General features: G+C 44.4%; 1 long non-coding RNA gene across 1 annotated transcript; it reads left to right on the top strand.

Moving 5' to 3' along the window:
• Nucleotides 1–1,628: 1,628 nt before the first annotated feature.
• Nucleotides 1,629–21,553, top strand: LOC133754334 (uncharacterized). The gene is made up of 5 exons (XR_009865209.1): nucleotides 1,629–1,673; nucleotides 7,419–7,516; nucleotides 12,911–13,093; nucleotides 14,456–14,577; nucleotides 21,332–21,553. It is a non-coding gene; the product is annotated as an uncharacterized LOC133754334 (long non-coding RNA).
• The last annotated feature ends 556 nt before the right edge of the window (nucleotides 21,554–22,109 follow it).

Genomic DNA, 22,109 nt, shown 5'->3' with positions numbered 1-22,109 from the left:
GGAGGAAAAAACAAGTTTTTAAACACCTTACATCCTGAAGGTGCTCAAGAAGTCTAGAAATTCCAAATGGCACGAGAAACACACATCACCCAAGACTCATGTCCTCACCTTAAAATTAATAAATCCTGACATTTTTGGAGGGAAGGCCAAGGGGGAGGGGTGCCATGGGAAACTGGGATTCCTGGAAGTGGGTACATCTACATCATAACAGCCAGTCTAAGAGGACCTGGAAGCCCCTTGTTTACACCCTTAAAACAATAACATGAATATTTAAAGCTGGGTTTAACCCTTTCTGTCCTGGGCATTTCTCCCTCCTCCTAAGCCAGTGCACTCCGGGGCGGGGGCCAAGCAGAACCATGGGCAGCCCCATACCTACCTCCCAAGTCCTGAGCCCCGGAAGTGCGCAGCAGGGTGGGCTCAGGGGCTGGGCCTGCTCCTGGAAGCCTGTGTCGCCTGGGGTAGGGGGGAGGTGGGGGCAGCGTAGTGTACCAGTGCAATGCTGGCTTCTACCTCATTGGCATGTCGGTGCATCTGCCAGCAGGATCACCACTGGTCTGGCAAGACCCCTTTCTGTGTGCGTAAGTAAGTATGTTGCCTGCTCTCCCTCACCGTGGGGCTGGGTTCAGCACGTGCTCCCCCCTTATCTTGTGATCCAGTTACCGAGGGGCTTTTATAGATTTATTCATTTTTTTCCCAAATACGTAATCATTCCGTGCATCATTTTCAGCTCTCTGCATCAGTAATTGCAGCTTTTACTTTACTTCCTCCTTGTGAATTCTTTCAGATGACTTTTAAGTTCATTTTCTAGTTTTTGAGTTAAGAATTTAAGTGGTTCTCATTCTTTAAAGATTGTATTGGTTTTATCAATAAAGGTGTTAAGACAATCACATTTTTTCTGATCGCTGCTTTAACTGTATCCCATGGCTCCTAATAATGGATATTTATTAGAAATTCTGTAATTTTACTACTACAGTCCCTTTTCACCCAGAAGATCTTTAATAGATAATTTCTTTTTTAATTGCTAGGTTGAAAGTCCTTTTTGTTTTTATTTTGTTTTTAATTTCTAAATTTTCTGCTTGTATATTTCTAGCTCTTGGAATTTACTGATGCTTTCTTTGTGACTCTGGTCAATGATTATGAATGCTCTATATCCACTTGAGAAGAAAGGGATTACACTAACACTCTATGAACATCCATAAGTTAGACCTGATGGGTTACATTGTTTGAGTCCTCTGCATTTTTACTTATTTTTCATCCACTTGACCTGTTTCATTCTGAGACATTGTTTATTAGTGTTTCTTTTTTCCTGCATTTCCTGTTGTTTCTGCTACTTTAGAATCGTTGCTGTTTCGTAGATATTCACATCCATTATATCTCCATTATAAGTTGTGATTTTGTTGTCGGATTCACTTTGCTGTTAAATGGTCTCAGTGGGGAGGACTGAAAAAGTTATGGACTGACTGGCAGTATATAAACAATATTGTGTCATTATTAAAACCACAAAACTTTGAAGTTCAAAAATTCTGAGGAAAAATGATCATTATATAATGTTAAGTGAAAAGTTATATGAGATACAAATTTTATCAAAATCCATTTATGTGAAACAGGATGAGCCAAGAAAAGACGATGGAGGAAACATGTCAAGCAATTGCAAGAGTCGTTGTCTCCCTGGGGTATGATTACAGATATTTTTTACATTTGTGTGTCTCTCTGCATTTCTTACGTTCTACCCAGTGTGCATGCTCCCTTTATAAGGAGGCTTCACACTAACTAGGATACTCTTTAAAGTCACCCAGAGCTGCCACATGTCTCTGCTCCAGCTCCTGCTCCATCGCAGCCGGGCCGCTGTGCTGATCCCTGCTGAAGGGCAGGGGTCCCTCACCCTCCCCTGTGCTGCTCTCTGTCCTTGCACTGCCAGCTTTGCTGTGCTCCTCCCTGGCACTGCAGAGGTCAAAACCAACCATGTCCTCCTCACCCTTCCAGGGTGCAGATTCTGACCTTGGTCAAGCCTCCTTGCTCATCTTCCTGTCTTCTTCCCTGTCCCTGTTCTTGTCCCTCTGTGTACATATTTCAGTCTTTTTCGTACTGACTTCTCCCCAACAAGTAAGCTCAGGTCTTCTTCACCCCAGATCAGCAGCCCGTGACTGTGTGGCCCCACTGAGTTGCACAGTTGGCTCCTTGTTTCTTATCAGATAAACTCTTGCTTGGAGTCCCTTACCTCTTGTAATCTCCTGACCTCTTAGCGACCCAGCTTCCGCTTTGTTTGCTCCACCACTTGGTGGTGGTGAGAGTCCACCTCATCTCACCATGGCCTCAAAGTTTGTGTCCAGTTGAGGACATGGGAGGAAGAGAATGTGAATTGTTTGACCTTTGAAACTAAGGACCCTCCCACACTGCAGCAGAAAAAGAAAGAACAACACTACAGCTGGTATTAATGGAGCCCAGATGATCTTATCATACTCACCTGTGAGCTGCTCTTTGCTGTTGTGTAACTGAACTTTTTGAGATTGTTATAGATTCCCTGGCAAGAGTTTTCCCCATAGCTTACATTTGCATAACTGATGTATAGCATCACATCCAGGATACTGGCATACATACAATTCACTAATCTGATTAAGATTTCTGCTAGGTGGGTGCCATGGCTTAACAGGCTAATCCTCCGCCTTGCGACGCCGGCACACAGGGTTCTAGTCCTGGTTGGGGCGCCGGATTCTATCCCGGTTGCCCCTTTTCCAGGCTAGCTCTCTGCTATGGCCCGGGAAGGCAGTGGAGGATGGCCCAGGTCCTTGGGCCCTGCACCCGCCTGGGAGACCAGGAGAAGCACCTGGCTCCTGGCTTCGGATCAGCATGATGCGCTGGCCGCAGCGGCCATTGGAGGGTGAACCAACGGCAAAAAAAGGAAGACCTTTCTCTCTGTCTCTCTCTCTCTCACTATCCACTCTGCCTGTCAAAAAAAAAAAAAAAAAAAGATTTCTCCTAGTCTTATTTATTCTTATGTGTGTGTATGTGTATTTAGTTCTGGGCAATATGTCAACACCACAAACATTCTTCAGATTACTTTTTTGTAGTCACTCACCTTCCTCCATTCTTCCATTCTAATCTGTATCCCCTTTATTTTTCTTGCCTTATTTGCAGTGTCTGGAATTTTTAGTACAGATGACCCCCAACATACAATTGTTCAATGTACAGGTTTTCAACTTGGGATGGTGCAAAAGTGATGGATAATTGGTAGAAATCACACTGTGAGTTTTGATCTTGGATGATTTCCTCAGCTGAAGGGATGCAGTCTGCTTCTCTCCATGGCCCTTCATCCCCACAGTCATAAGGGGAAACAACACTCCATGGTGTGCTATGTCACTGAGCTGGGAAGCTTGCTAGGGGTTATTAAGTGTGTTTCTGATTTAGGATATCTTCAATTTAAAATGGGTTCATCATGACATAGCCACATTGTGAGTTCAGGAGTGCCTGTACTGTGGAATAAGAATGGGGACAGCAAATATTCTTGCTTGGTCTCCATCTTGGAGGGAAAACATTCGATCTTTCACTCTGATGAATGATTTTTTTTCTTTGCTAGATGTTCTTTATCAAGTTGAGGTCATTCCCACTATTACTACTTTGTTGAGAGTTTCACCATGAACAGATTTTGGGGTTTTTTTTCTACATGCTTCCACTTTAACTATTGATACAAACTTTTTTTTTTTTTTTTGCTTCTTGGGTTATTGAAATGTTGGATTACTATGATTGATTTTCAAATGTTAACAGCCTTGTCTACTTGGAATACATTTCACTTTATCATGGTATTTAATTATTTATATATGTCGTTGGGTTCACTTAGCTTATATTTTGTGGTGGATTTTTTTATTCTAATTTGAGGTGTTCCTTAATTTCTACTGTAAGCATTCAGTGGCTATGAATTTCCATCTCAGTGCTGCTTTGGCTGCATCCGCAAATCCTGGTAAGCTGCTCTTTCATTTTCATTCAGTTCTATGTATTTTGTTTCTTGTAAAACTCCCTCTTTGACTCTTGTATTATTTATAAGTATGCTGTTTGATTTCCATGTCTTTGAAGACTATTCAGTTGATTCTTGGCATTGATTTTAATTTGATTCCATGATGGACATAGAACATAGATGGCATGATTTCAGTTCTTTTAAATTTGCTATGGTTTGTGTAATGGTATAGGATATGTTCTATGTTTGTGAATATCTAATGAATGCTCTAAAAAAGTTTGTATCTATGTGTGTATGTGTATATATATATATGTAATATATATATATATTAAATATATAAATGGTTGCTTTTCAGTCATAAATCTTATTACCCTCACATCAGGAAAAGCCAAAAGTTATGCCATGTTCTTGGAATTTTCTGACTGAATCACGATTTTGATGGGCTTGGAGCCTGTTCTTCCTGTTTAGAAGGATAGAGCATCCATGTCAATGTGAAATGTCACTCTGAAAGCTTGACGGAAGGCTGAAGTCATCTGAGGTCTGAGGCTCTTGCTTGTATTTCTTCTGTTTTTATATTTGAGTGAGGGAAAGCCTTTAAAAGAAAAGTCTGGGTGCTGGGGAAATGGCCTCTGTCCTTCTCTCACCAGGGGTGCTGCAGTTACTTCCACCCAGCAGGCCTGCTTTTCCAGGGCTCCAGTGAGATAAGAAGTCGTCAAGAAGAGGGGGCAGTAAAGAGAAACAGAAGACAAATTTTAAGCCCAGACGTTGCCAGCTGGTTCCAGCAGGGCTAAAGGGTCACATGCTAGGGCAGGAATCCAGGAAGCAGAAGCACTGAGAATGTGAAAGGAGCAAAACGCTTTGTTTGCTCCTCCATTCGAGAAAGAACAAGTCAGTTCAGAAATCTGTGACTGTCTTTCTGGAAGCTCACAGTCGGGGGAGGACGAGACAGCCTTGACAGCCTTTCCATTCCACTGTCTTCACGCTCAAAAAGTGAAATTTGTCAGCGTGTGAGCCTTTTCCTGAAAAGTCTTCTGAAAACTTTAGCAGACGAATATGTTTTCTGAAGCTGTTACTATTTTTGAAAAATTATGAGTTGTGTTAGAAGGCTTTGTCCAAGTCCCAGGATGGTGCTAAGGTATTGAATTCTACAAATTTGCTGTCTGCACAAGCAAGGCCAGCAGGGGTCAGAATAGCCCAGCTATTCCGCCTGGGGATCCTGCAAACACTGCCACCCTGGGGACCACCACCACACCCTTAGCTTCCTGCTCTCCTGGTTTCAGCCTAAAACAGGGTCGCTTTTTTTTTTTTTTTTAGCATTGGAAAAGTGTTAGTGGCCTCGTGAGAGGTCTGTGAGGAGGGAGGTGGGTATTTATTGTTCCACCCTGGCCAGGGCAGGCACCTAACTGATGTGCGCAGAGACAGTGAGTCCCTGTCTCTTCCGCAGGTGCCCTCCCACCTTTCAGTGTTTCCGATTCTGCCTTCCAGCCACGCTTTCTTTCTCCCTGACTTGTGATTTGTGTCTTGTATTTATGCTGAATTGGGTACCCCGGAGTAGGCTTTAGGTGGAGCTGTGATGGTGAGAGGGAAAGCAGTGCCAGTCGAGCTGAGCAGCTGGATTTTCTGGTTAGTGGATGGGCCCGGGGATGCCTGCCAGTAGTTGCACACCGCCTGGCCTTGTGAGTGTGCAGCCACCTCTCCTTTCCCCTTCACACCAGCCCTGTCTGACCCTAAGACCTCAGCCTTCCCATGAACATTTCCTCTTTGAGCTGCTCCCCTGACCCCATGCATCTGTACAGGGCTGTGTAGGTGTCAAGGCAGGCTGCAGAGCAACCAGCATCTGTGGGAATGCAGCCCTCATCATATTCTCCCCAGTGCCACCTTATCGCTTCTGGCCAGCACACGGGGCAGACCAGCCACAACAGACCATGGCAGGGGCAGTGCAGAACCCTGAGCAAGGTGAGCTGGAGGATGAGGTTCTCTCCAGCTGTAGGGGACTCATTCCCTGTCTTGCTGTCCCTGTGTTGAGACAGGAAAGCCTCACACTGCAGGTTGTTGCACTGAATTGAGCTTGGGGTCAGGGCTTGGACCTGGGTGTCTTTACCCTCCAGAGGCAATTTCTAGTCTGAGGACAGGCTTCTGCTTGGTAATGTGAGGACAGGCTTCTGCTTGGTAATGTGAGCAGCTCATGTTTGGTGAATGTCAGACCCTCGCCAGCAAGGGTCCAATGCAATCATGACACGGTCACTGTTTCTCGGTTCTCAAGGAACTTTTACTTGTGGGGGCAGAAGGAAAGAGTGGGGGTGGGGGAGAGAAGAAAAGAGAAGGAGGAGCTCCAAACCCCATTCCCAATGTCCCTTTATACCCCAAGTCCTGTGGAGCAAACGCTGCACAGCCAATAGCGGCTCTCTTCACGTGCAGTTCACGCTGGTATCGTCCAATCAGATGAAAGGGCGCGTATAGTCTCAGGCCGAAAGTTCATCTGTTTCACCGGGTTCCTCCTAGTTGTTTATGCAGAGTCCGTCCTGCCTCAACTTCATCTGTTTCACCGGGTTCCTCCTAGTTGTTTATGCAGAGTCCATTCTGTTTCATCTGTTTCACCTGGCTGTTTTCGTGGGCCTTGTGGTCGACCGATTGCTGCAAGCTATGCAGATGAGGAGGTTCTCACAGGTGGCCAGCCTGCGGTTCCCCACAGGTGAACATTTTCATAACACCAGGGCAGGCTGATTTGCATTTTATTGAATTTTATCCTCACAATTACCTTGCAGAGTTATTTTTATGTTTCCCATTTCACAGGTGAGGAAACTGAGGCTTGGGGCGTTTCATTGGAGAGCTGATCTCAGAGCAGGCAGCTCTTGAGCCCAGCCTTGACTCCGGTGTTAACTTCCACTGCTGCAGCCTCCCAGGCCAGCAGGGGGCTGTGCTGCAAAGAAGCTCCTGGAAACTCCAGGCAAAGGAAGCCCCTGTTGCTGGAACTTGAGAATGTTCTTTCTCAAGCCCTGTCCCAGAATCCCTTGGGAGGGAGAGGGGTGGTGATAGGTGGTATCTCATAGGTAGCTCCCCTACCCTGGCTTTTCTCAGAGCCCCTCCCAGGCCAGACCCAGGGCTGCAGACAGCTGTCCAGAGGGGCTCTGTGGAGCAGTTGCCTTCAGGATCCAGCTGGCCTGACTGCTCCACTTACATTAGATCAAGGACAAAGAAGGAACTGTGTATGAATCTCCGGCTTCCGCTTCAGCTTCAGCGGCTTCAGCTCTCTGTGTGGCTGGGATGCAGCCAGGCAAAATCATTTATGTGATGACAGCTGGGACGCCTTGAATTTTCTCATCCCTCCTGCATTTCTTCTGATGTTCCCTGCACATTTCAACTGGCCCTGGCTCTCCACTCCTGTCCGTAGTTAGACCCTTCCATGCAAATCAGATCAAAAGAGAGTTGGGCTAGCGTGTTAACAGATGCTTTTATTTTTAATTGGTAGAATCAGGGACAGTGGGTCATCTGAGCTTCACAGAGATCCTGGACATATCTCAAGGTCAGCTGGCAGGACCCCCTGGAGAAAAAATGGCATCATTACAGGTGAGTACTCCTGTTCTTTGAAAAAGAAAAAAGAAAAAAAGTTTATTCTGACAAATACTGATTGCAAGGAAACTGCTCCCAGTGGGCCTTCTTGAGGGTAACCGGAAAGTCTTCCTGGCCATGTGGCGGGAAGCCAGAGAGCCAGAGAGCCAGCCCGGATTATGGGCATCTTGCCCCGTGGGCACCAACCTCTGTGTTTGGAGGTTAACTCTCCTTGTGCTGTCTTCCCAAGCCTTGGAAGTCTCTGACCAGTGGTAGTCAGTCATTTACTGATGTGCTCACTCACATAAATTTACTTCACTCAACTCCCAGAGCAGCGTGCTAAGTAAGTCTAGGTGCTGTGACCCTCGTACAGATGAGGACAGGAGGCCTTTCCCTCACTCCGCAGATGTGCACTGGAAGCCTACTGTCTGAGTGTGCAGCAAAGGCAGGGCAAAGAGAGGGCTCCTGACTGTCCCCACCAAGCCTCCCCATAGGACCCTCAGGACAAGAGACAGTGAGCAGCCTGGGTGGAGGTGCGGAGCTGAGCATGGGGAGGGTGGGCACCAGCTGCCCTTTCACAGCAACCTCACCTCTCCTGATTCCAGAACCCCTGGGGGAAACAGCCCACCGCTCACGGGGTTTCCAGTGATTTCATTTTATGACAAAGGTTTCTGGAAAAGCTTTCAGGTTAAAGCTCAATTTCAGTCCTAGTGTTGTGGGCCAGGCTGGGCCTGAATTCCTATGCCAGGTCTTGCCCCTTACTTAGAGAAACATTCTAAGTACAGGCACACACACAGTGTACCAGGTGATCAGGTTTATTCAGAAGGTGAGGAAAACACACACACCTTTGGGCGTTACTCAGGAAGAGTGGGCCAGGAAGGGAAAAGAGGGAGAATTCCATTCCCTACTTGCTCTGGGTCCACATGGAGGGAGGGAGGGAGGGAGGGAGGGAGAGAGAGAGAGAGAATGAGAGAACTCTTCCTTTTACTGAGCTTACAAGCTTAGAAAGGGGAGTGGTTACATGGTACTATCCCCAGGTCCCAGGCAGGGGGAAGCACATCCTAGGGAAAGGGTCATCTGATTGACAGGTGGTGGATAGGATAACATGGGGCAGGGAAGGTATGGCCTCTAGCTCTGACCCTAATCTAGCTACCTGCCTTATCCCATATCATTAGTTGAAGATAAAAACTCGTGGTTTGATAAAACCAGCAGAGTTCTGAGCCTTGGGTGAAGTTGGGGAGGTCCTTCTTCCTCTGGGTCAGGTGGGAGCATTAACTTATCTCTCAGGCCTCCAACTCAGTCGTGGGTGTCATAACACCCTCCTGGGACAGTCAGGATGATGGGCTGAGGCAGACTGTGCTAGGTGGCCTGCCACTGCCTGGCCAGGAGCAGCACAGCCACCGACAGCATCCCTCTCCTTTCAGTAACCATTACTCAGCATTCTGACCATGTGGCCCCCACGCACGGGGTGCTTATCTGTGCTCCCTAGGTACTCACATGTGGTGCAGCACAGCTGACCTCTGGCTCCTGTCTGTTTGCTTCAGAGCTGGGCTCAGGTCCTGGGCTGTTCTGTCTTCTGAGTGAGTTGCTGCTCTTCATGCCAGTGAGTCTGTTTTGAGTTCGAGTTACCTGGCTGCACAGCAGCAGCAAACAAATGCAGGGAAGAAGTGCAAAGTGTTCCTGCTTGGACCCCTTGGGAACCAGTCCTGGGACTGAATTAGAGGCGTTCTGAGCATGAATTTCAGAAGCAGGCTGTGTGAGCAAGAGAAGCAGATAATCCATCTCGCCGCAGTTGCCTCTTCTGGCTCAGCCTGCCATGGTTTAGAAATCTGGGAGACAGGCAGGTTGGCAGAGGTCTTCCATGCTCACAGACACACACAGCTGGGCCCTGCCGCCCTTTCTGAGCACACCACATGCTTCATCCTTGTTTAAAAGCTCAGAGAAAGCTGCAGGCATAATCTTTTGAGTGGTGCCAATGTTTTCTGGGTAAGTGGTGGTTGCCAATTCTTCCAATTTATGATAACCTTTTTGTACTCACCAATAAGGCTTAATGAACTCATTCCACTGTATTTAAACGAATACCTGCAGTCACAAACAACAGTCTATTGTCTACTGTGGAACTTGACCTTAGAAGCTTTGGCTTTTCAGGTAGGTTCAGTCACCAGTGTCTCCCTCCCCACTGAGGCCAGGGTTGGAGGTGACGGTGCCTCCATGGGCAGCAGAAGTCTGGGCCAGCTCTTCAGATGAATGCTCTGTTCCCAAGGTGGCCGCATTGACCCATCTCACCTTGGCTGGCCTGTGCTTTTCTGTCCCTGCCAACACCCTAAGGTGTGCCTTGTGTATCCAAGAGCTTGATAGATACCTGTGCCCCTGTCTCTGGGAGGGGAAGGCCCCACCAGAGCTGAAACAGGACAATTGTCATTTCAGTAGCCAGACACCACACAGTCACCTCTGACCCCTGACCTGGGTACAACCCCACTGGCACCTGATGCACTGCCTCTCTTCCCTGCCACCCCCCAGCCCCAACACACTGTATCCAGGGAGCTTGCTGGCAGCACCACAGAGGTCTGTCTGGTGCAGAAAGCAGAAAGTAGCTCGTCATGTACAGCCAAAGAAAAGCCATGCATGTGGACAAACAGGACATCCAAAAGCCAGTTTCAGGCACCCAGTAATGCCCTTTGCTGCTGTTGCAGGCAGGTGCTGGGAGCACATAAGCACCCAAGAGGGTAGTCCTCTGCTCTGGACCCCTCAGCAGCTGGGCATCCTGTTGGAAGGGAAGGTTTATCAGCCAGGGTTCTCAGCAAACAGCCCCCTTGCCTTGGTTTTGATTTAGGGCCCGAAGCAAGAGGGTGGTACTGAGCGGGAGGCTGCCTCACACCCACTGGGGAAATTGCCCATTGTGCTCCCACTGTAAATTTAAGTATCTTCCAATGTCTTTCCATAAACTCTGACATATGAGGGCCAGGATACAGACAGATAGTTTGTGATGTACTGCTCTCTTGGGGAGAATTTACTTCAGATCAACAGAAAATTATTTCTGAAGCCCCTCTGGTTGTTAGTTTCAGTTAGGCAGCCACTCGGAGAAAGTGAGACACCAAGCTGGAGGTACCCCTGGGCCCTGGCTCCAGGCTCCCAACCCTCTCCTCTCATTCGCTGGAGCCAGGTGAAACACTCTCTGGCCAGGGCCTCTGGAGCTCACCAGGCCCAGTCCACAAAAGCGGTGTGTAAATTGGAGGGCATCTTTCCTGGCCACAAATCACCACTCTGCCATCTGTGGCTCATGCGCAGCCCATGCCATCTGTTACCCAGGCCGTGCCAGTGCTCACTTTCTGTTGCTGTTTTTCTCGTTCCTCCTGAGCAGCTTGGGCTCTCGAGTTGTCCTTTTGGTTTTTGTTTGTATCCATAAAAACTTGAGCAGTGTGTGTTATCAGTGTTGATGCTCGTAAATCCTAGCAATGCTGCACCTATGAAGACCCTGGAATCGCTGTGTTTCTGCTCCAAGTTGACATGGTGAACAAGATGCTGCCTTTGAGTAAATGTTGATGAAGAGCAGCTTTTAAACAAACAACATTTTCTGGAAGGCAAGATGGAAGTGCTTAACAGAGCTGCTTCCTCCTGTGCATTCTGAGGTCATGCCAAGTACCAAATGGCTGGGAGATTTTCCAGCAAATCCTTCCAGTGTCGGTGGTTTTCAGTTTCCTGCAGACCCCAGGGAAGGGAGAGGGGGCGCTGTGGGAGGCAGGAGGAGGAACCTGGCTGTGAAGCAGGGCTGTTGGTTTCTAGCCTTGGGTTCTTCCTTTGTAGAATGGGGATAACAGTGGGCCCAAGCCCCAAGGTGTGTGGTGAATTTCAAATGAGCTAATATCTGTGAAGTGCTTAGAACACAGCCAGGGGTGTTAGTGCTCATTGCCCGAAGGTTTTGCTTTTGTTTCCTATTATGCAGTTGTCCCCCCTCCCCTTCTGATGCAGCCAGAAAGACAGGGTTGCCAGAAAGCACTGTGGTTTCAGGACTGACCCCTTGAGAGGGAGCAGCTCAGTGTTGGCTGGGCAGGAGAGGGGAACAAGGTGCTGAGATCCAGCACTGGGGCAAGTGGGAGGAGGTGGCCATGAGTGGTTGGCCCAGCTAGCTTGCCTGCTCCAACACTGTGAGGAGGCAAAGGACTAGGCCCAAGAGGAGGTTGGTCCAGTGGTCCCCTTGGGCTGGGGTAAATGCTCAGATGTCAGCAGAGCTGCAGGCAGCTCTTGGCTCCGAGGCACTCAGCAGTGGGCTGTGGGCCAGCCCCTGGCCGCTTTGTCCTTTGCTGTTCTCATCTGCACCATCACAGCCTGCAGACACTGCTGCCTGTGCTGGAAGTTGCCGGGCTCCATGAAGGCTGTGGGGACAGCAAGTGGGCAGTGGGTCTTTTTTTTTTTATATTACAGTCCCCAAATGCTGTCCTATACATTCTTGTTTTCCTGCAAGTGCACCTTTCCAGTATATTTATTGCTTTCATCAGAATGAGAAGGAAGCTTAAGACACGTGCTCGTGCCTCAGTGTTGCCGAGTTTATTGCCTGAAAAGAAGGCAAAGCAAGTGTGCTTAGCGATTTTCCTCTGCTGTGAGTCTGTAAGCGTTTTCCATCACGAGCCCCTTCCATTTCAAGCCCCTTTTAAGCACTCCCTAATCACATACTCTCCTCCGAGGGGCTTGATTCTGGAGCTAGTTGGATCTTTCTTCCCTAAGCTCTGAATCACTATGGAATGCAAGGTGGAATAAACTGTGATCAGGAGGCCCCAGTGAACGGACTAAATAGGAAATTAAATTTTGCAAGGAAAACAAGGCATTCAAAAATGGGAGAAGCAGAGCTGGAAGCAAATCTCGTGCACTCGGGTGAAACAAAACTTTCGCAGGCACAGTGCTTGGCAGAATGGACAGGTGCAGTCATTGCACAGGGCCAGCATCAGAGCATTTCTACAGGTTAGATGCAAGCCAAGGGCAAGCACTGGTGGGGGGCTCTGTTTACTGACAGCATCAGCTTGTGAAAACGGAGATTCTAAACACCTCCATAATGTGACAGGAGAATGTTAAGTAGAACTCAGCCGGCTGGCGACCATTCTTCCATCTGTGCAGCAGGTACTGAGGATACCAAAATATAAGCCAGGCCCCTATCCCCTTGAAGCTTGCTGCCTGGGGGGCAGACAGGCCATTTGGTCTGAGAAGGGGTGTGGTTTCAATATCTGTGGGAGGCAGAGGGAGGGGCCTTGACCAGGGCTCTTGTTTTGGAGGGGCGGTGGTTCTGTCGCATCTCCAGTAGACCTCTCTGAGCTCCCTGTCATTCCAAACCTGCAGAGACATGGACTTGGTGTTGGGCTTCAGCCCTGGCCTTCAGGAGGCCCCGGCTCCACTCTCGCCTTTTCTTTACCACGCTACCAGGTTTTCTGGGAGGTGTGTGGGAAGAACGCCTCACGTCTCATGCACACTCTGAACAGCAGCACACATGAATACAAGATCCAAGGACGGTTGTCTCCGACAACCTACACTATCGACCTAGCGGCTGTCACCGCTGTGGGGGCCAGCCTGACCACCTCATCCACCGTTTCCTCTAGAGTGCCCCAGGTCAGTACATGTGTGGATTTTCTGCTTCCTCTTAGAGATTTCTGCCACATGAGGGGGCCTGTATGTGCAGAAGCCACTGAGGGCCTTGGAAGGGATGGGTGAGGGTGACCATGGACTCAAGGTCGTCCTGGCATCCAGGGCCTTTGACGTGGCTTTGTCTCCCTTCTGCAAGCATGCGGGGCAGTTGGAGTGTGCAGGAGGGGGAGGAGACTCGGGTCCCAGAGTGTCAGCACCCTCTCAGGAGCCAGCACTGAGGGCCCCACCCTCAACGAACGGAGAAAAAGCCTTATTTGTGAGCAAGAGGGAAACGGGGAGAATTTCTATTACAAATCTGAAGAAGATAAAATGGTGCCCCCTTCACAGAACGATAGCAAGTTAAGAATCCAGAGAGCTGAGAAATGGAAGGGAGAGAGTCACTTGTGCTCTAGTTTAAATACTTTCTACTTCAGATGACCCTTGAGATCTGAGAGGCCCTGGTGGAGCCAATACAGAATTGATCACCGGCATGCTTTTCCTGTTCCTGTGCAAGGCCTGGCTTAAGTACCTGAGCATTGGTGAGCCAGGGACTCCTCAGAGGTAGCGCATCCAGCAGGCTGCACTAGCATTGCAATTTGTCCTGTCTTCATTTCACCCGGTTATCTTTCTCCAGAGCCTTTTTTCATTACACAGTGCTACAGAAGCTCTCATCCAAACCTACAGTGTCACACTTGAAGGTGGGACAGGTTCTTTGTGGAGTGGAGCAGTCTTCCCCAGGGTTCCCTCTCTGAGAGCCATGCGGTCCAGGTGATGGGAGCCTCGTTCTCACCCCACCTCCACCTGATTGTGTTGCAAGAGCAACTGAATACAGGCAGAATGGGAAGGCTTCCACACTGTCACCTGAATTTGGTTGTCTCTGAAACCAGACCCAGGAAGCCTAAGGCTCAGGACCTGACACCACCTGTGCCTGTGCTGGGAGCAGCGCACAGGCTTGTGTTCTGCTCCTAGCACACCCCCTCTCTGCTCTCCAGTGCATCCTGGGAGCTACAAAAGGGAGTGCAGACCTTCAGTTTTCAGTGGTGTCTCAGGGGCTGGGAAGAATTAGGCTCACTCATCCAACCAGTACCTATTAATTACCTGCTGTGTACAGAGAGGAATCAGATGTGTGTCTGCCAGTGCCCCTATCAGGTGGCACAGAGCCTCACAATGACACTGTTAATATAAACATCAGGCCGTGATGATGTCCTGGGCAGAGCTGTGCTGCTTCTGACTGTCATGGTTTTGAAAACAAATCCTTCTCTGGCACAGAATCATCCTGACACTGTGCCTTCTCCCAAGCCATATCTGAATCTAAACCTCCTCCTTTTCTTTCTCCCTCATCCCTAGACCTCCCCAGGGCTCCATCCAGTTTAGTCATTTCCAGCATCAATCCTCGCTCAGCCACTCTTCAGTTCCGACCATGCTACGATGGGAAGACATCCATCTGCAGTGGATTGTGGAGGGGGCAGGTACGTGTATTCTTTATCAAGCTGGCATTGGAATCTCAACCAACACCTTCCTCTTCCTCTCTCACATCTCCACAATCCTGCTGGATAGGCGGCCAAAGCCCAGTGACCTGACCAGCTGTCACCTGGCCTTTGTCCACATTGCTTTGCTCACTCCTATGCTGTTTTTGCACTCTCCAAACCTGTTTGAGTCATTGAATGTATGGACTGAATTCAAGTGTAAGGCTTTGTTCGACGTAAACAGGATGATGAGGGGCCTCTCCATCTGCACCACCTGCCTCCTGAGCATCATCTAGGCCATCACCATCAGTCCTAGCACCTCCTGGTCAGCACAGTTTAAGTATAAATACATGCATTTCATCTTCTACTTATTCTTTTTCATATGGTTAATCTGTTTGTGTTTCAGTACTAGCACACTCTTCTACACAATGGCATCTTCCAATGTGACCCAGACCAATCTGATGGCTATCACTAAATACTGGTCATGTACTGGGTGGACTTTATCATCTCATCCACCTCCCTCATAATGTGGACATGTGATTCAGTCATCATGGTGTTCAGTGTGTTGTGGTCCATGTCTATGCCACTATGAGTACAGAACAGCTTATCAGTTCCGATAAGAGAATATTCATTGTTTTGCACAATATATCATGGAAAAGCTTTTGGTTTTAATAAGTTGATGACAAAAATGTTTGTCTTTTAGTGGCATATTGTTCAGTAATTAAAGTACCACTTGGGAAGCCCACATCCCATATTAGAGTGCCCAGGTGCAAATTTTGCCTCTGTTTCTGATCCAGGTTAGTGTTAGTGCACACTGTGATTGGCAGCTCATGTACTTGTTTTTTTTTTTAAACTTTTATTTAATAAATATAAATTTTCAAAGTACAGCTTTTGGGTTACAGTGGCTTCCCCCCCCCCATAACTTCCCTGCCACCGGCAACCCTCCCATCTCCCACTCCCTCTCCCATTCCATTCACATCGATTCATTTTCAATTATCTTTATATACAGAAGATCAATTTAGTATATATTAAGTAAAGATTTCAACAGTGCACCCACACAGAAACACAAAGTGTGAAGTACTCTTTGAGTACTAGTTATGCCATTAATTCACATAGTATAACACATTAAAGACAGAGTAAGTGCACAGTGACTCCTGTTGTTGACTTAACAATTGACACTCTTGTTTATGGCATCAGTGATCACCTTAGGCTCTTGTCATGAGCTGCTAAGGCAATGGAAGCCTTTTGAGTTCACCAACTCCAATCTTATTTAGACAAGGTCATAGTCAAAGTGGAAGTTCTCCCCTCCCTTCAGAGAAAGGCACCTCCTTCTTTAATGGCCTGTTCTTTCCACTGGGATCTCACTCACAGAGAACTTTCATTTAGGTCCTTTTTTTTTTTTTTTCCCAGAGTGTCTTGGCTTTCCATGCCTAGAATATTCTCATGGGCTTTTCAGCCAGTTCTGAATTCCTTAAGGGCTGATTCTGAGGCCCGAGTGCTGTTTAGGACATCTGCCATTCTGTGAGTCTGCTGTGTATCCCACTTCCCATGTTGATTCGTTCTCTCCCTTTTTGATTCTACCAGTTAGTATTAGTAGACATTAGTCTTGTTTGTGTGATACCTTTGACTCTTAGTCCTATCATTATGATCAATTGTGAACAGAAACTGATCACTTTGGCTAGTTAGATGGCATTGGTACCTGCCACCTTGATGGGATTGAATTGGAATCCCCTGGCACATTTCTAACTGTACCACTTGGACCAAGTCAGATTGAGAATGTCCCAAATTGTACATCTCCTCCCTCTCTTATTACCTCTCTTGCATTTAACAGGGATTGCTTTTCAGTTCAATTTAAACACCTAAGAATAATTGTGTGTTAATTACAGAGTTCAACCAATAGTATTAAGTAGAACAAAAAAGTACTAAAAGGGATAAAGTATTAAGTTGTTCATCAACAGTCAGGACAAGGGCTGATCAAGTCACTGTTTCTCATAGTGTCCGTTTCACTTCAACAAGTTTCCTTTTTGGTGCTCGGTTAGTTGTCACTGATCAAGGAGCACATATGATATTTGTCCTTTTGGGACTGGCTTATTTCACTCAGCATGATGTTTTCCAGATTGCTCCATTTTGTTGCAAATGACCGGATTTCATTGTTTTTTACTGCTGTATGGTATTCTATAGAGTACATATCCCATAATTTTTTTATCCAGTCTACTATTGACGGGCATTTAGGTTGATTCCAGGTCTTAGCTATTGTGAATTGTGCTGCAATAAACATTGAGGTGCAGACAGCTCTTTTATTTGCCAATTTAATTTCCTTTGGGTAAATTCCAAGGAGTGGGATGGCAGAGTTGTATGGTAGGGTTATATTCAGGTTTCTGAGGAATCTCCAGACTGACTTCCATAGTGGCTTTACCAGTTTGCATTCCCACTAACAGTGGGTTAGTGTCCCTTTTCCCCACATCCTCACCAGAAAGCAATGATATTTTTTGTATCTCTCTTTTTTGAATTATTTAAGGGCTGTGTTCATTGTTTAGGTGTATTTCTTTTTCTCTGTTCTCCAATTTTACTCTTCCTTGGTTATGCAGTGCAACATTTATTTCTGTTTGAATACTTCTATTTATTTATCTCTTTTTAATACCGTGAAATGCTGATATCAATACTTTGTCTCTTTGTGTTAGATATTTATGAATTGTTTTACTGGGTTAATATATTTCATAATTGTATAATTTCTCTAAGTCTAAAGATACAAATAAATGTGTCTTATTCATTCTCATTCTAGTTGTCATATAACCAGATTTATATTTTCTACTGTATTATCACTCTGTGATATAATTTGAAAGCTCAGTCTTCTACTGTGGTCATATGACTCAGTTATCTTTGGTGTTCAATGTGTTGTGGTCATTGTCTAAGCCACTGTCAGTTCATTGGTTCTTATCCGTTCTGATAAGAGTATACTCAATATTTTGCACAATATACCATGCAAAACTTTTGATTTTAAAGGATCGATGATAAAAATGTTTGTCTTGTGCCTTTGTTGATGATAAAAATGTTTGTCTAGACCTTTGTTACTATTAATATGAATACTTTAGAAATACACGTAGCAAATCAATCTTTTATGATTGTTATATTTGAAAATATTTTTATTCTTTTTTATTCTTTTTAAAATAGGTAACTATTCAAGTGTAGCTTACATACTAATTTCTGTCATCAATGTAAATGTATTATTTCTCTCATTTGTGAAATGAAATCTAGTCATTTTAAACAAAATGAATGAAACTGAAAAACATTATACCTAGTGAAATAAGCCAGTCCCGAAGGGACATATAATATATATTCTCCCTGATCTGTGACAAATAAAAGAGCACCTAAAAGGAAATCTGTAGCAGTGAAGTTGATATTATGAGAAGCAATGACTTGAACATCCTTTGTCTTGACTGACAAATAACAGTTTATTATTTTATTTTATTATTATTTCTATTTTTTCTACTTAATACCGTTGGTGGAACTCTTAGCATAGAATTAATCAGAGGTGTATGAAGTCAATTGAAAATAAGCCCCAGTAAAAATAAGTGTGGGAATAAGAGAGAGAGGAGCTGTACAGTTCTGCACATATTCCCAGGGACTTACCCCTAAGGGTAAACTAAAAACTTGTCATGGCACACCAAATCCCATTAAGCTGGGTAGTAATAATGCCATCTCACATATTAAAGTGATCGTATTAAGTGTGTAATTGATCATATATGTGGGACTAAGTGTCATAGGATCATATAAATAAGACCAAGTGTCTGGTAATAACAATAGATAGAATGAAAAAGGAGAGAATGATCCAACATGAGAAGCAGGCCATACCACAGCCTCATAGAATGACAAATGAACTAAACAGCACTCTGGCCTCAGAATTAGCTCTTAAGACATTCAGATCTGGCTGAAAAGCCCATGAGAGCATTTCAGACATGGAAAACCTGAGTTTAACTTAATGTTTAAACTCTGTATTGTATATTTGTTTATTACAATTTTCAAATGTTTATGTTTATTTTGTTCTTTTACAAATATGATCAATATTTCTGTTGTTCTTATTTCTCGTGCTCATTATTATTTCAGTTCTTTCATTTTCTGATATTTATTTAAATATTTGAAATGTAATTCCATTATCTAATCTGAAACTCAGTTCTAGTAGCTTATTTTATTGTATGCTTCATTAGTTCCAATTTAGTGCATACTTTGGCTATGCCTAGCCTTTGGATAGTCACGAGTTGGCATATTTTCTTATTTATTCCAGTTCGCCAGAGGGAAAGCTGGTTTACTCACAGGGGTTTGAAGCTCAAGTATTTAGCCACTGTCCTGGGGAAAAAATAGTCCTTCAGCTTGATTTGTCCTCTCAGTTTTTGTTTTGATTTATGTTGGGCTCTGGGAAATTCTCCAATGTTCCTTTTGATGATCTTGCACATTTTAATGATTTTTGTACTGGGAAGTAAGCATAATGGTTGTAATGTAAGAGTTTGAGGAACATGCAGTATATGTTTTATCATATGCATGTATACATCAAATGCACACAGAGTGGAATATTTCACAGGGATAGTTTGTGCAAGACAACATGATGTCATAAGAAATACTTGATTTCTGATCACACAAACAAGACAAGTATCTGCTAATACTAACTGATAGAATCAAAAAGGGAGAGAAAGATCCAACATGGGAAGTGGGATACACAGCAGACTCATAGGATGGCAGATGTCCTAAACAACACTCTGGCCTCAGAATCAGCCCTCAAGGCATTCAGATCTGGCTGAAGAGCCCATGAGAGTATAGCAGGCATGGAAAGCCAAGATATCATGGAAAAAAAAAAAAGACCTAAATGAATGATCTCTGTGACTGAGATCCCAGTGGAAAGAACGGGGCCATCAAAGAAGGAGGTACCCTTCTCCGAAGGGAGGAGAGAACCTCCACTTTGACTATGACCCTATCGGAATAAAATCAAAGTCAGCGAACTCTAAAGGCTTCCATAGCCCTGGCAACTCATGACTAGAGCCTAGGGAGATTACTGACGCCATGAACAGGAGTGTCAAATTGTTACGTCAGCAACAGGAGTCACTGTGTACTTACACCCCATGTGGGATCTGTCCCTAATGTGTCATCTAAAGCCAAGTGATGCTATGACTGATACTGAAACAGTATTTTTATACTTTGCGTTTCTGTGTGGGCACAGACTGATGAGGTCTTTTCTAATTATATACTGAAGTGATCTTCTGTATATAAAGAGAATTGGAAATGAAAAAAAAAAAAACAACCTGGTGTTAAAATGGAAATGGCATAGAAAATTAATTAATTTGAAAAAAAAATTATGTAGGATCTCTGTCTTTAATGTGCTGTACATTGCTATTTAATGCTATAATTAGTAATCCAATGGTAGTTTTTTCACTTGATGTTGCTATATGGGCAAAATGTTGAAATCTTTACCTAATATATACTAAACTGATCTTCTGTATACAGAGAGAATTGAAAATGAATCTTTACATGAATGGAAGGGGAGAGGGAGCGGGAGGGGGGAGGGTTGCGGGCGGGAGGGAAGCTATGGGAGGGGGGAAGCCATTGTAACCCATGAGCTATACTTTGGAAATTTATATTCATTAAATAAAAGTTTAAGAAAAAAAAAAAAAAGAAATACTTGATTTCTGGGGCCAGCACTGTGGCATGGCGGGTAAAGCCACCACCTGTAGTGCTGGCATCCCATATGGGTGCCAGTTCGAGCCCTGGCTGCTCCACTTCTGATCCAGCTCTCTGCTATGGCCTGGAAAAGCACAAGAAGATGGCCCAAGTCTTGGGGCCCCTGCACCCACTTGGAGACCTGGAGGAAGATCCTGGCTCCTGGCTTCAGATCGCCACAACTCTGACCATTGTGGCCAATTGGGGAGTGAACCAGGGGATGGAAGACTCTCTCTCTCTCTGCCTCTCCTTCAATCTGTGTAACTCTGACTTTCAAGTAAATAAATCTTTTTTAAATAAAAGAAATACTAGATTTTTTATCTTGGAACATCTAGTGACCAAGTAATATACTTTACACTGATAACGATTTCACAGTGATGACATATATTTAATGTGTTATAAATAATTTTATGCTTTATACAAATCTATGTTTTATACAAATCTATAAATAATTTGGCATTTCAGACAATTCTGGAATATGTCACATTTCACATTTAATATTTTTCTGTTTTATAAAGATAATTTTGTAAGAATTCTTAGCTGAATTATCTATCTGATTTCATGTTCTGACTGCAATAATCACAATCCCCACTTAATACTTTTCTGATTCCTGAAAAATAATTCTGGGGCAATGCAATGTAAGATGATCTTCAGTAAAATTTTCATGTGTCTAAATGACTTCTTGGTAACACTTTAATTGGTAATTTTTCTATTGTTTCATAGATGATAGAATACAGGATTTTTAGATTTATGCCTTTATGACATGACTGGACCCATAAACCTTGAAAGTTTCAAATGCCTTCCTATTTGGAAATAATGTTCTCTCTCTGTGTGAACTGGTTAAAGTGTATTTTAATATCTTGACAATTTAGTAAAGTTACTTATCATTTATATGTTTATAATATACTAACAATTAATTTGTGATAAGTTTAATATCACCTATTATAGTTTTAGATACATAAATTTATCCATATTAAAGTGAATGATTATGCTTATTTTAAATATTTTGAATTTTTTTTGAATTTCCAAATCTTATTTATTTAATTGAAAGGTGAAGTAACACAGAAAGAAAATGACAGAGAAGGAGAGTGTGAGAGAGAGGACTAAATGCCCAGAAGCTGGGATTGAGCCAAGCTGAAGTGAAAAGCCAGGAACTCCATCTGAGTATCCAATGTGAGTATCAGAGACCAAAGTACTTGAGTCCTCATCTTCCACCTAACAGGGTGTGCATTAGTAAGAAGCTGGGTAGGAAGCAAAGTAGGACTTGGTCTAAAAGCACGGCAAATAGAATGCGAGGGGCCCAAGCAGTGGTTTAACCTATGCGCCCTGATATTTTATTCATTTAAAATACTATATGCTTACATATAAATATGTGTAAATGGGATGCTGTGTAACATATTAGATTTAAGCATTGGTTCATCACATCAATATGTTTATGTTGTTCTTCATACAATTTTATGTTTTTTTCTTATTTTAATGTCCATTATCTAAATTTTGACATAAAAGAGAATGTACCCTCAGTTTGTCATGTTGGTAAAACCTAAAGCCAGATGGCACAATATATCAGTTTACATTATGCACAATATTTCATTTGTCTCATAAAATAACTGAGTAGCACATAGAGCAGTTAGTTATTTTCTGTGTGGTACATGGGAATAAACTGAAGTAGAGTGTGATGGCAGATTGTCCTGTGCATTCTTCTTTCACTTTATTTTTCCCACAACTTCCATGAAAATTCAGAAACATGGAATATGACCAAACACCTACAAGAATAAAAATTATCAAATTTGATGCAAGAACCACCATATTAATTAATATAAATATTAATT

This window comes from Lepus europaeus, assembly GCF_033115175.1.
Source record: "Lepus europaeus isolate LE1 chromosome 21 unlocalized genomic scaffold, mLepTim1.pri SUPER_21_unloc_3, whole genome shotgun sequence".
Taxonomy (NCBI): domain Eukaryota; kingdom Metazoa; phylum Chordata; class Mammalia; order Lagomorpha; family Leporidae; genus Lepus; species Lepus europaeus.
This window is presented reverse-complemented; position numbering and strand designations above follow the sequence as displayed.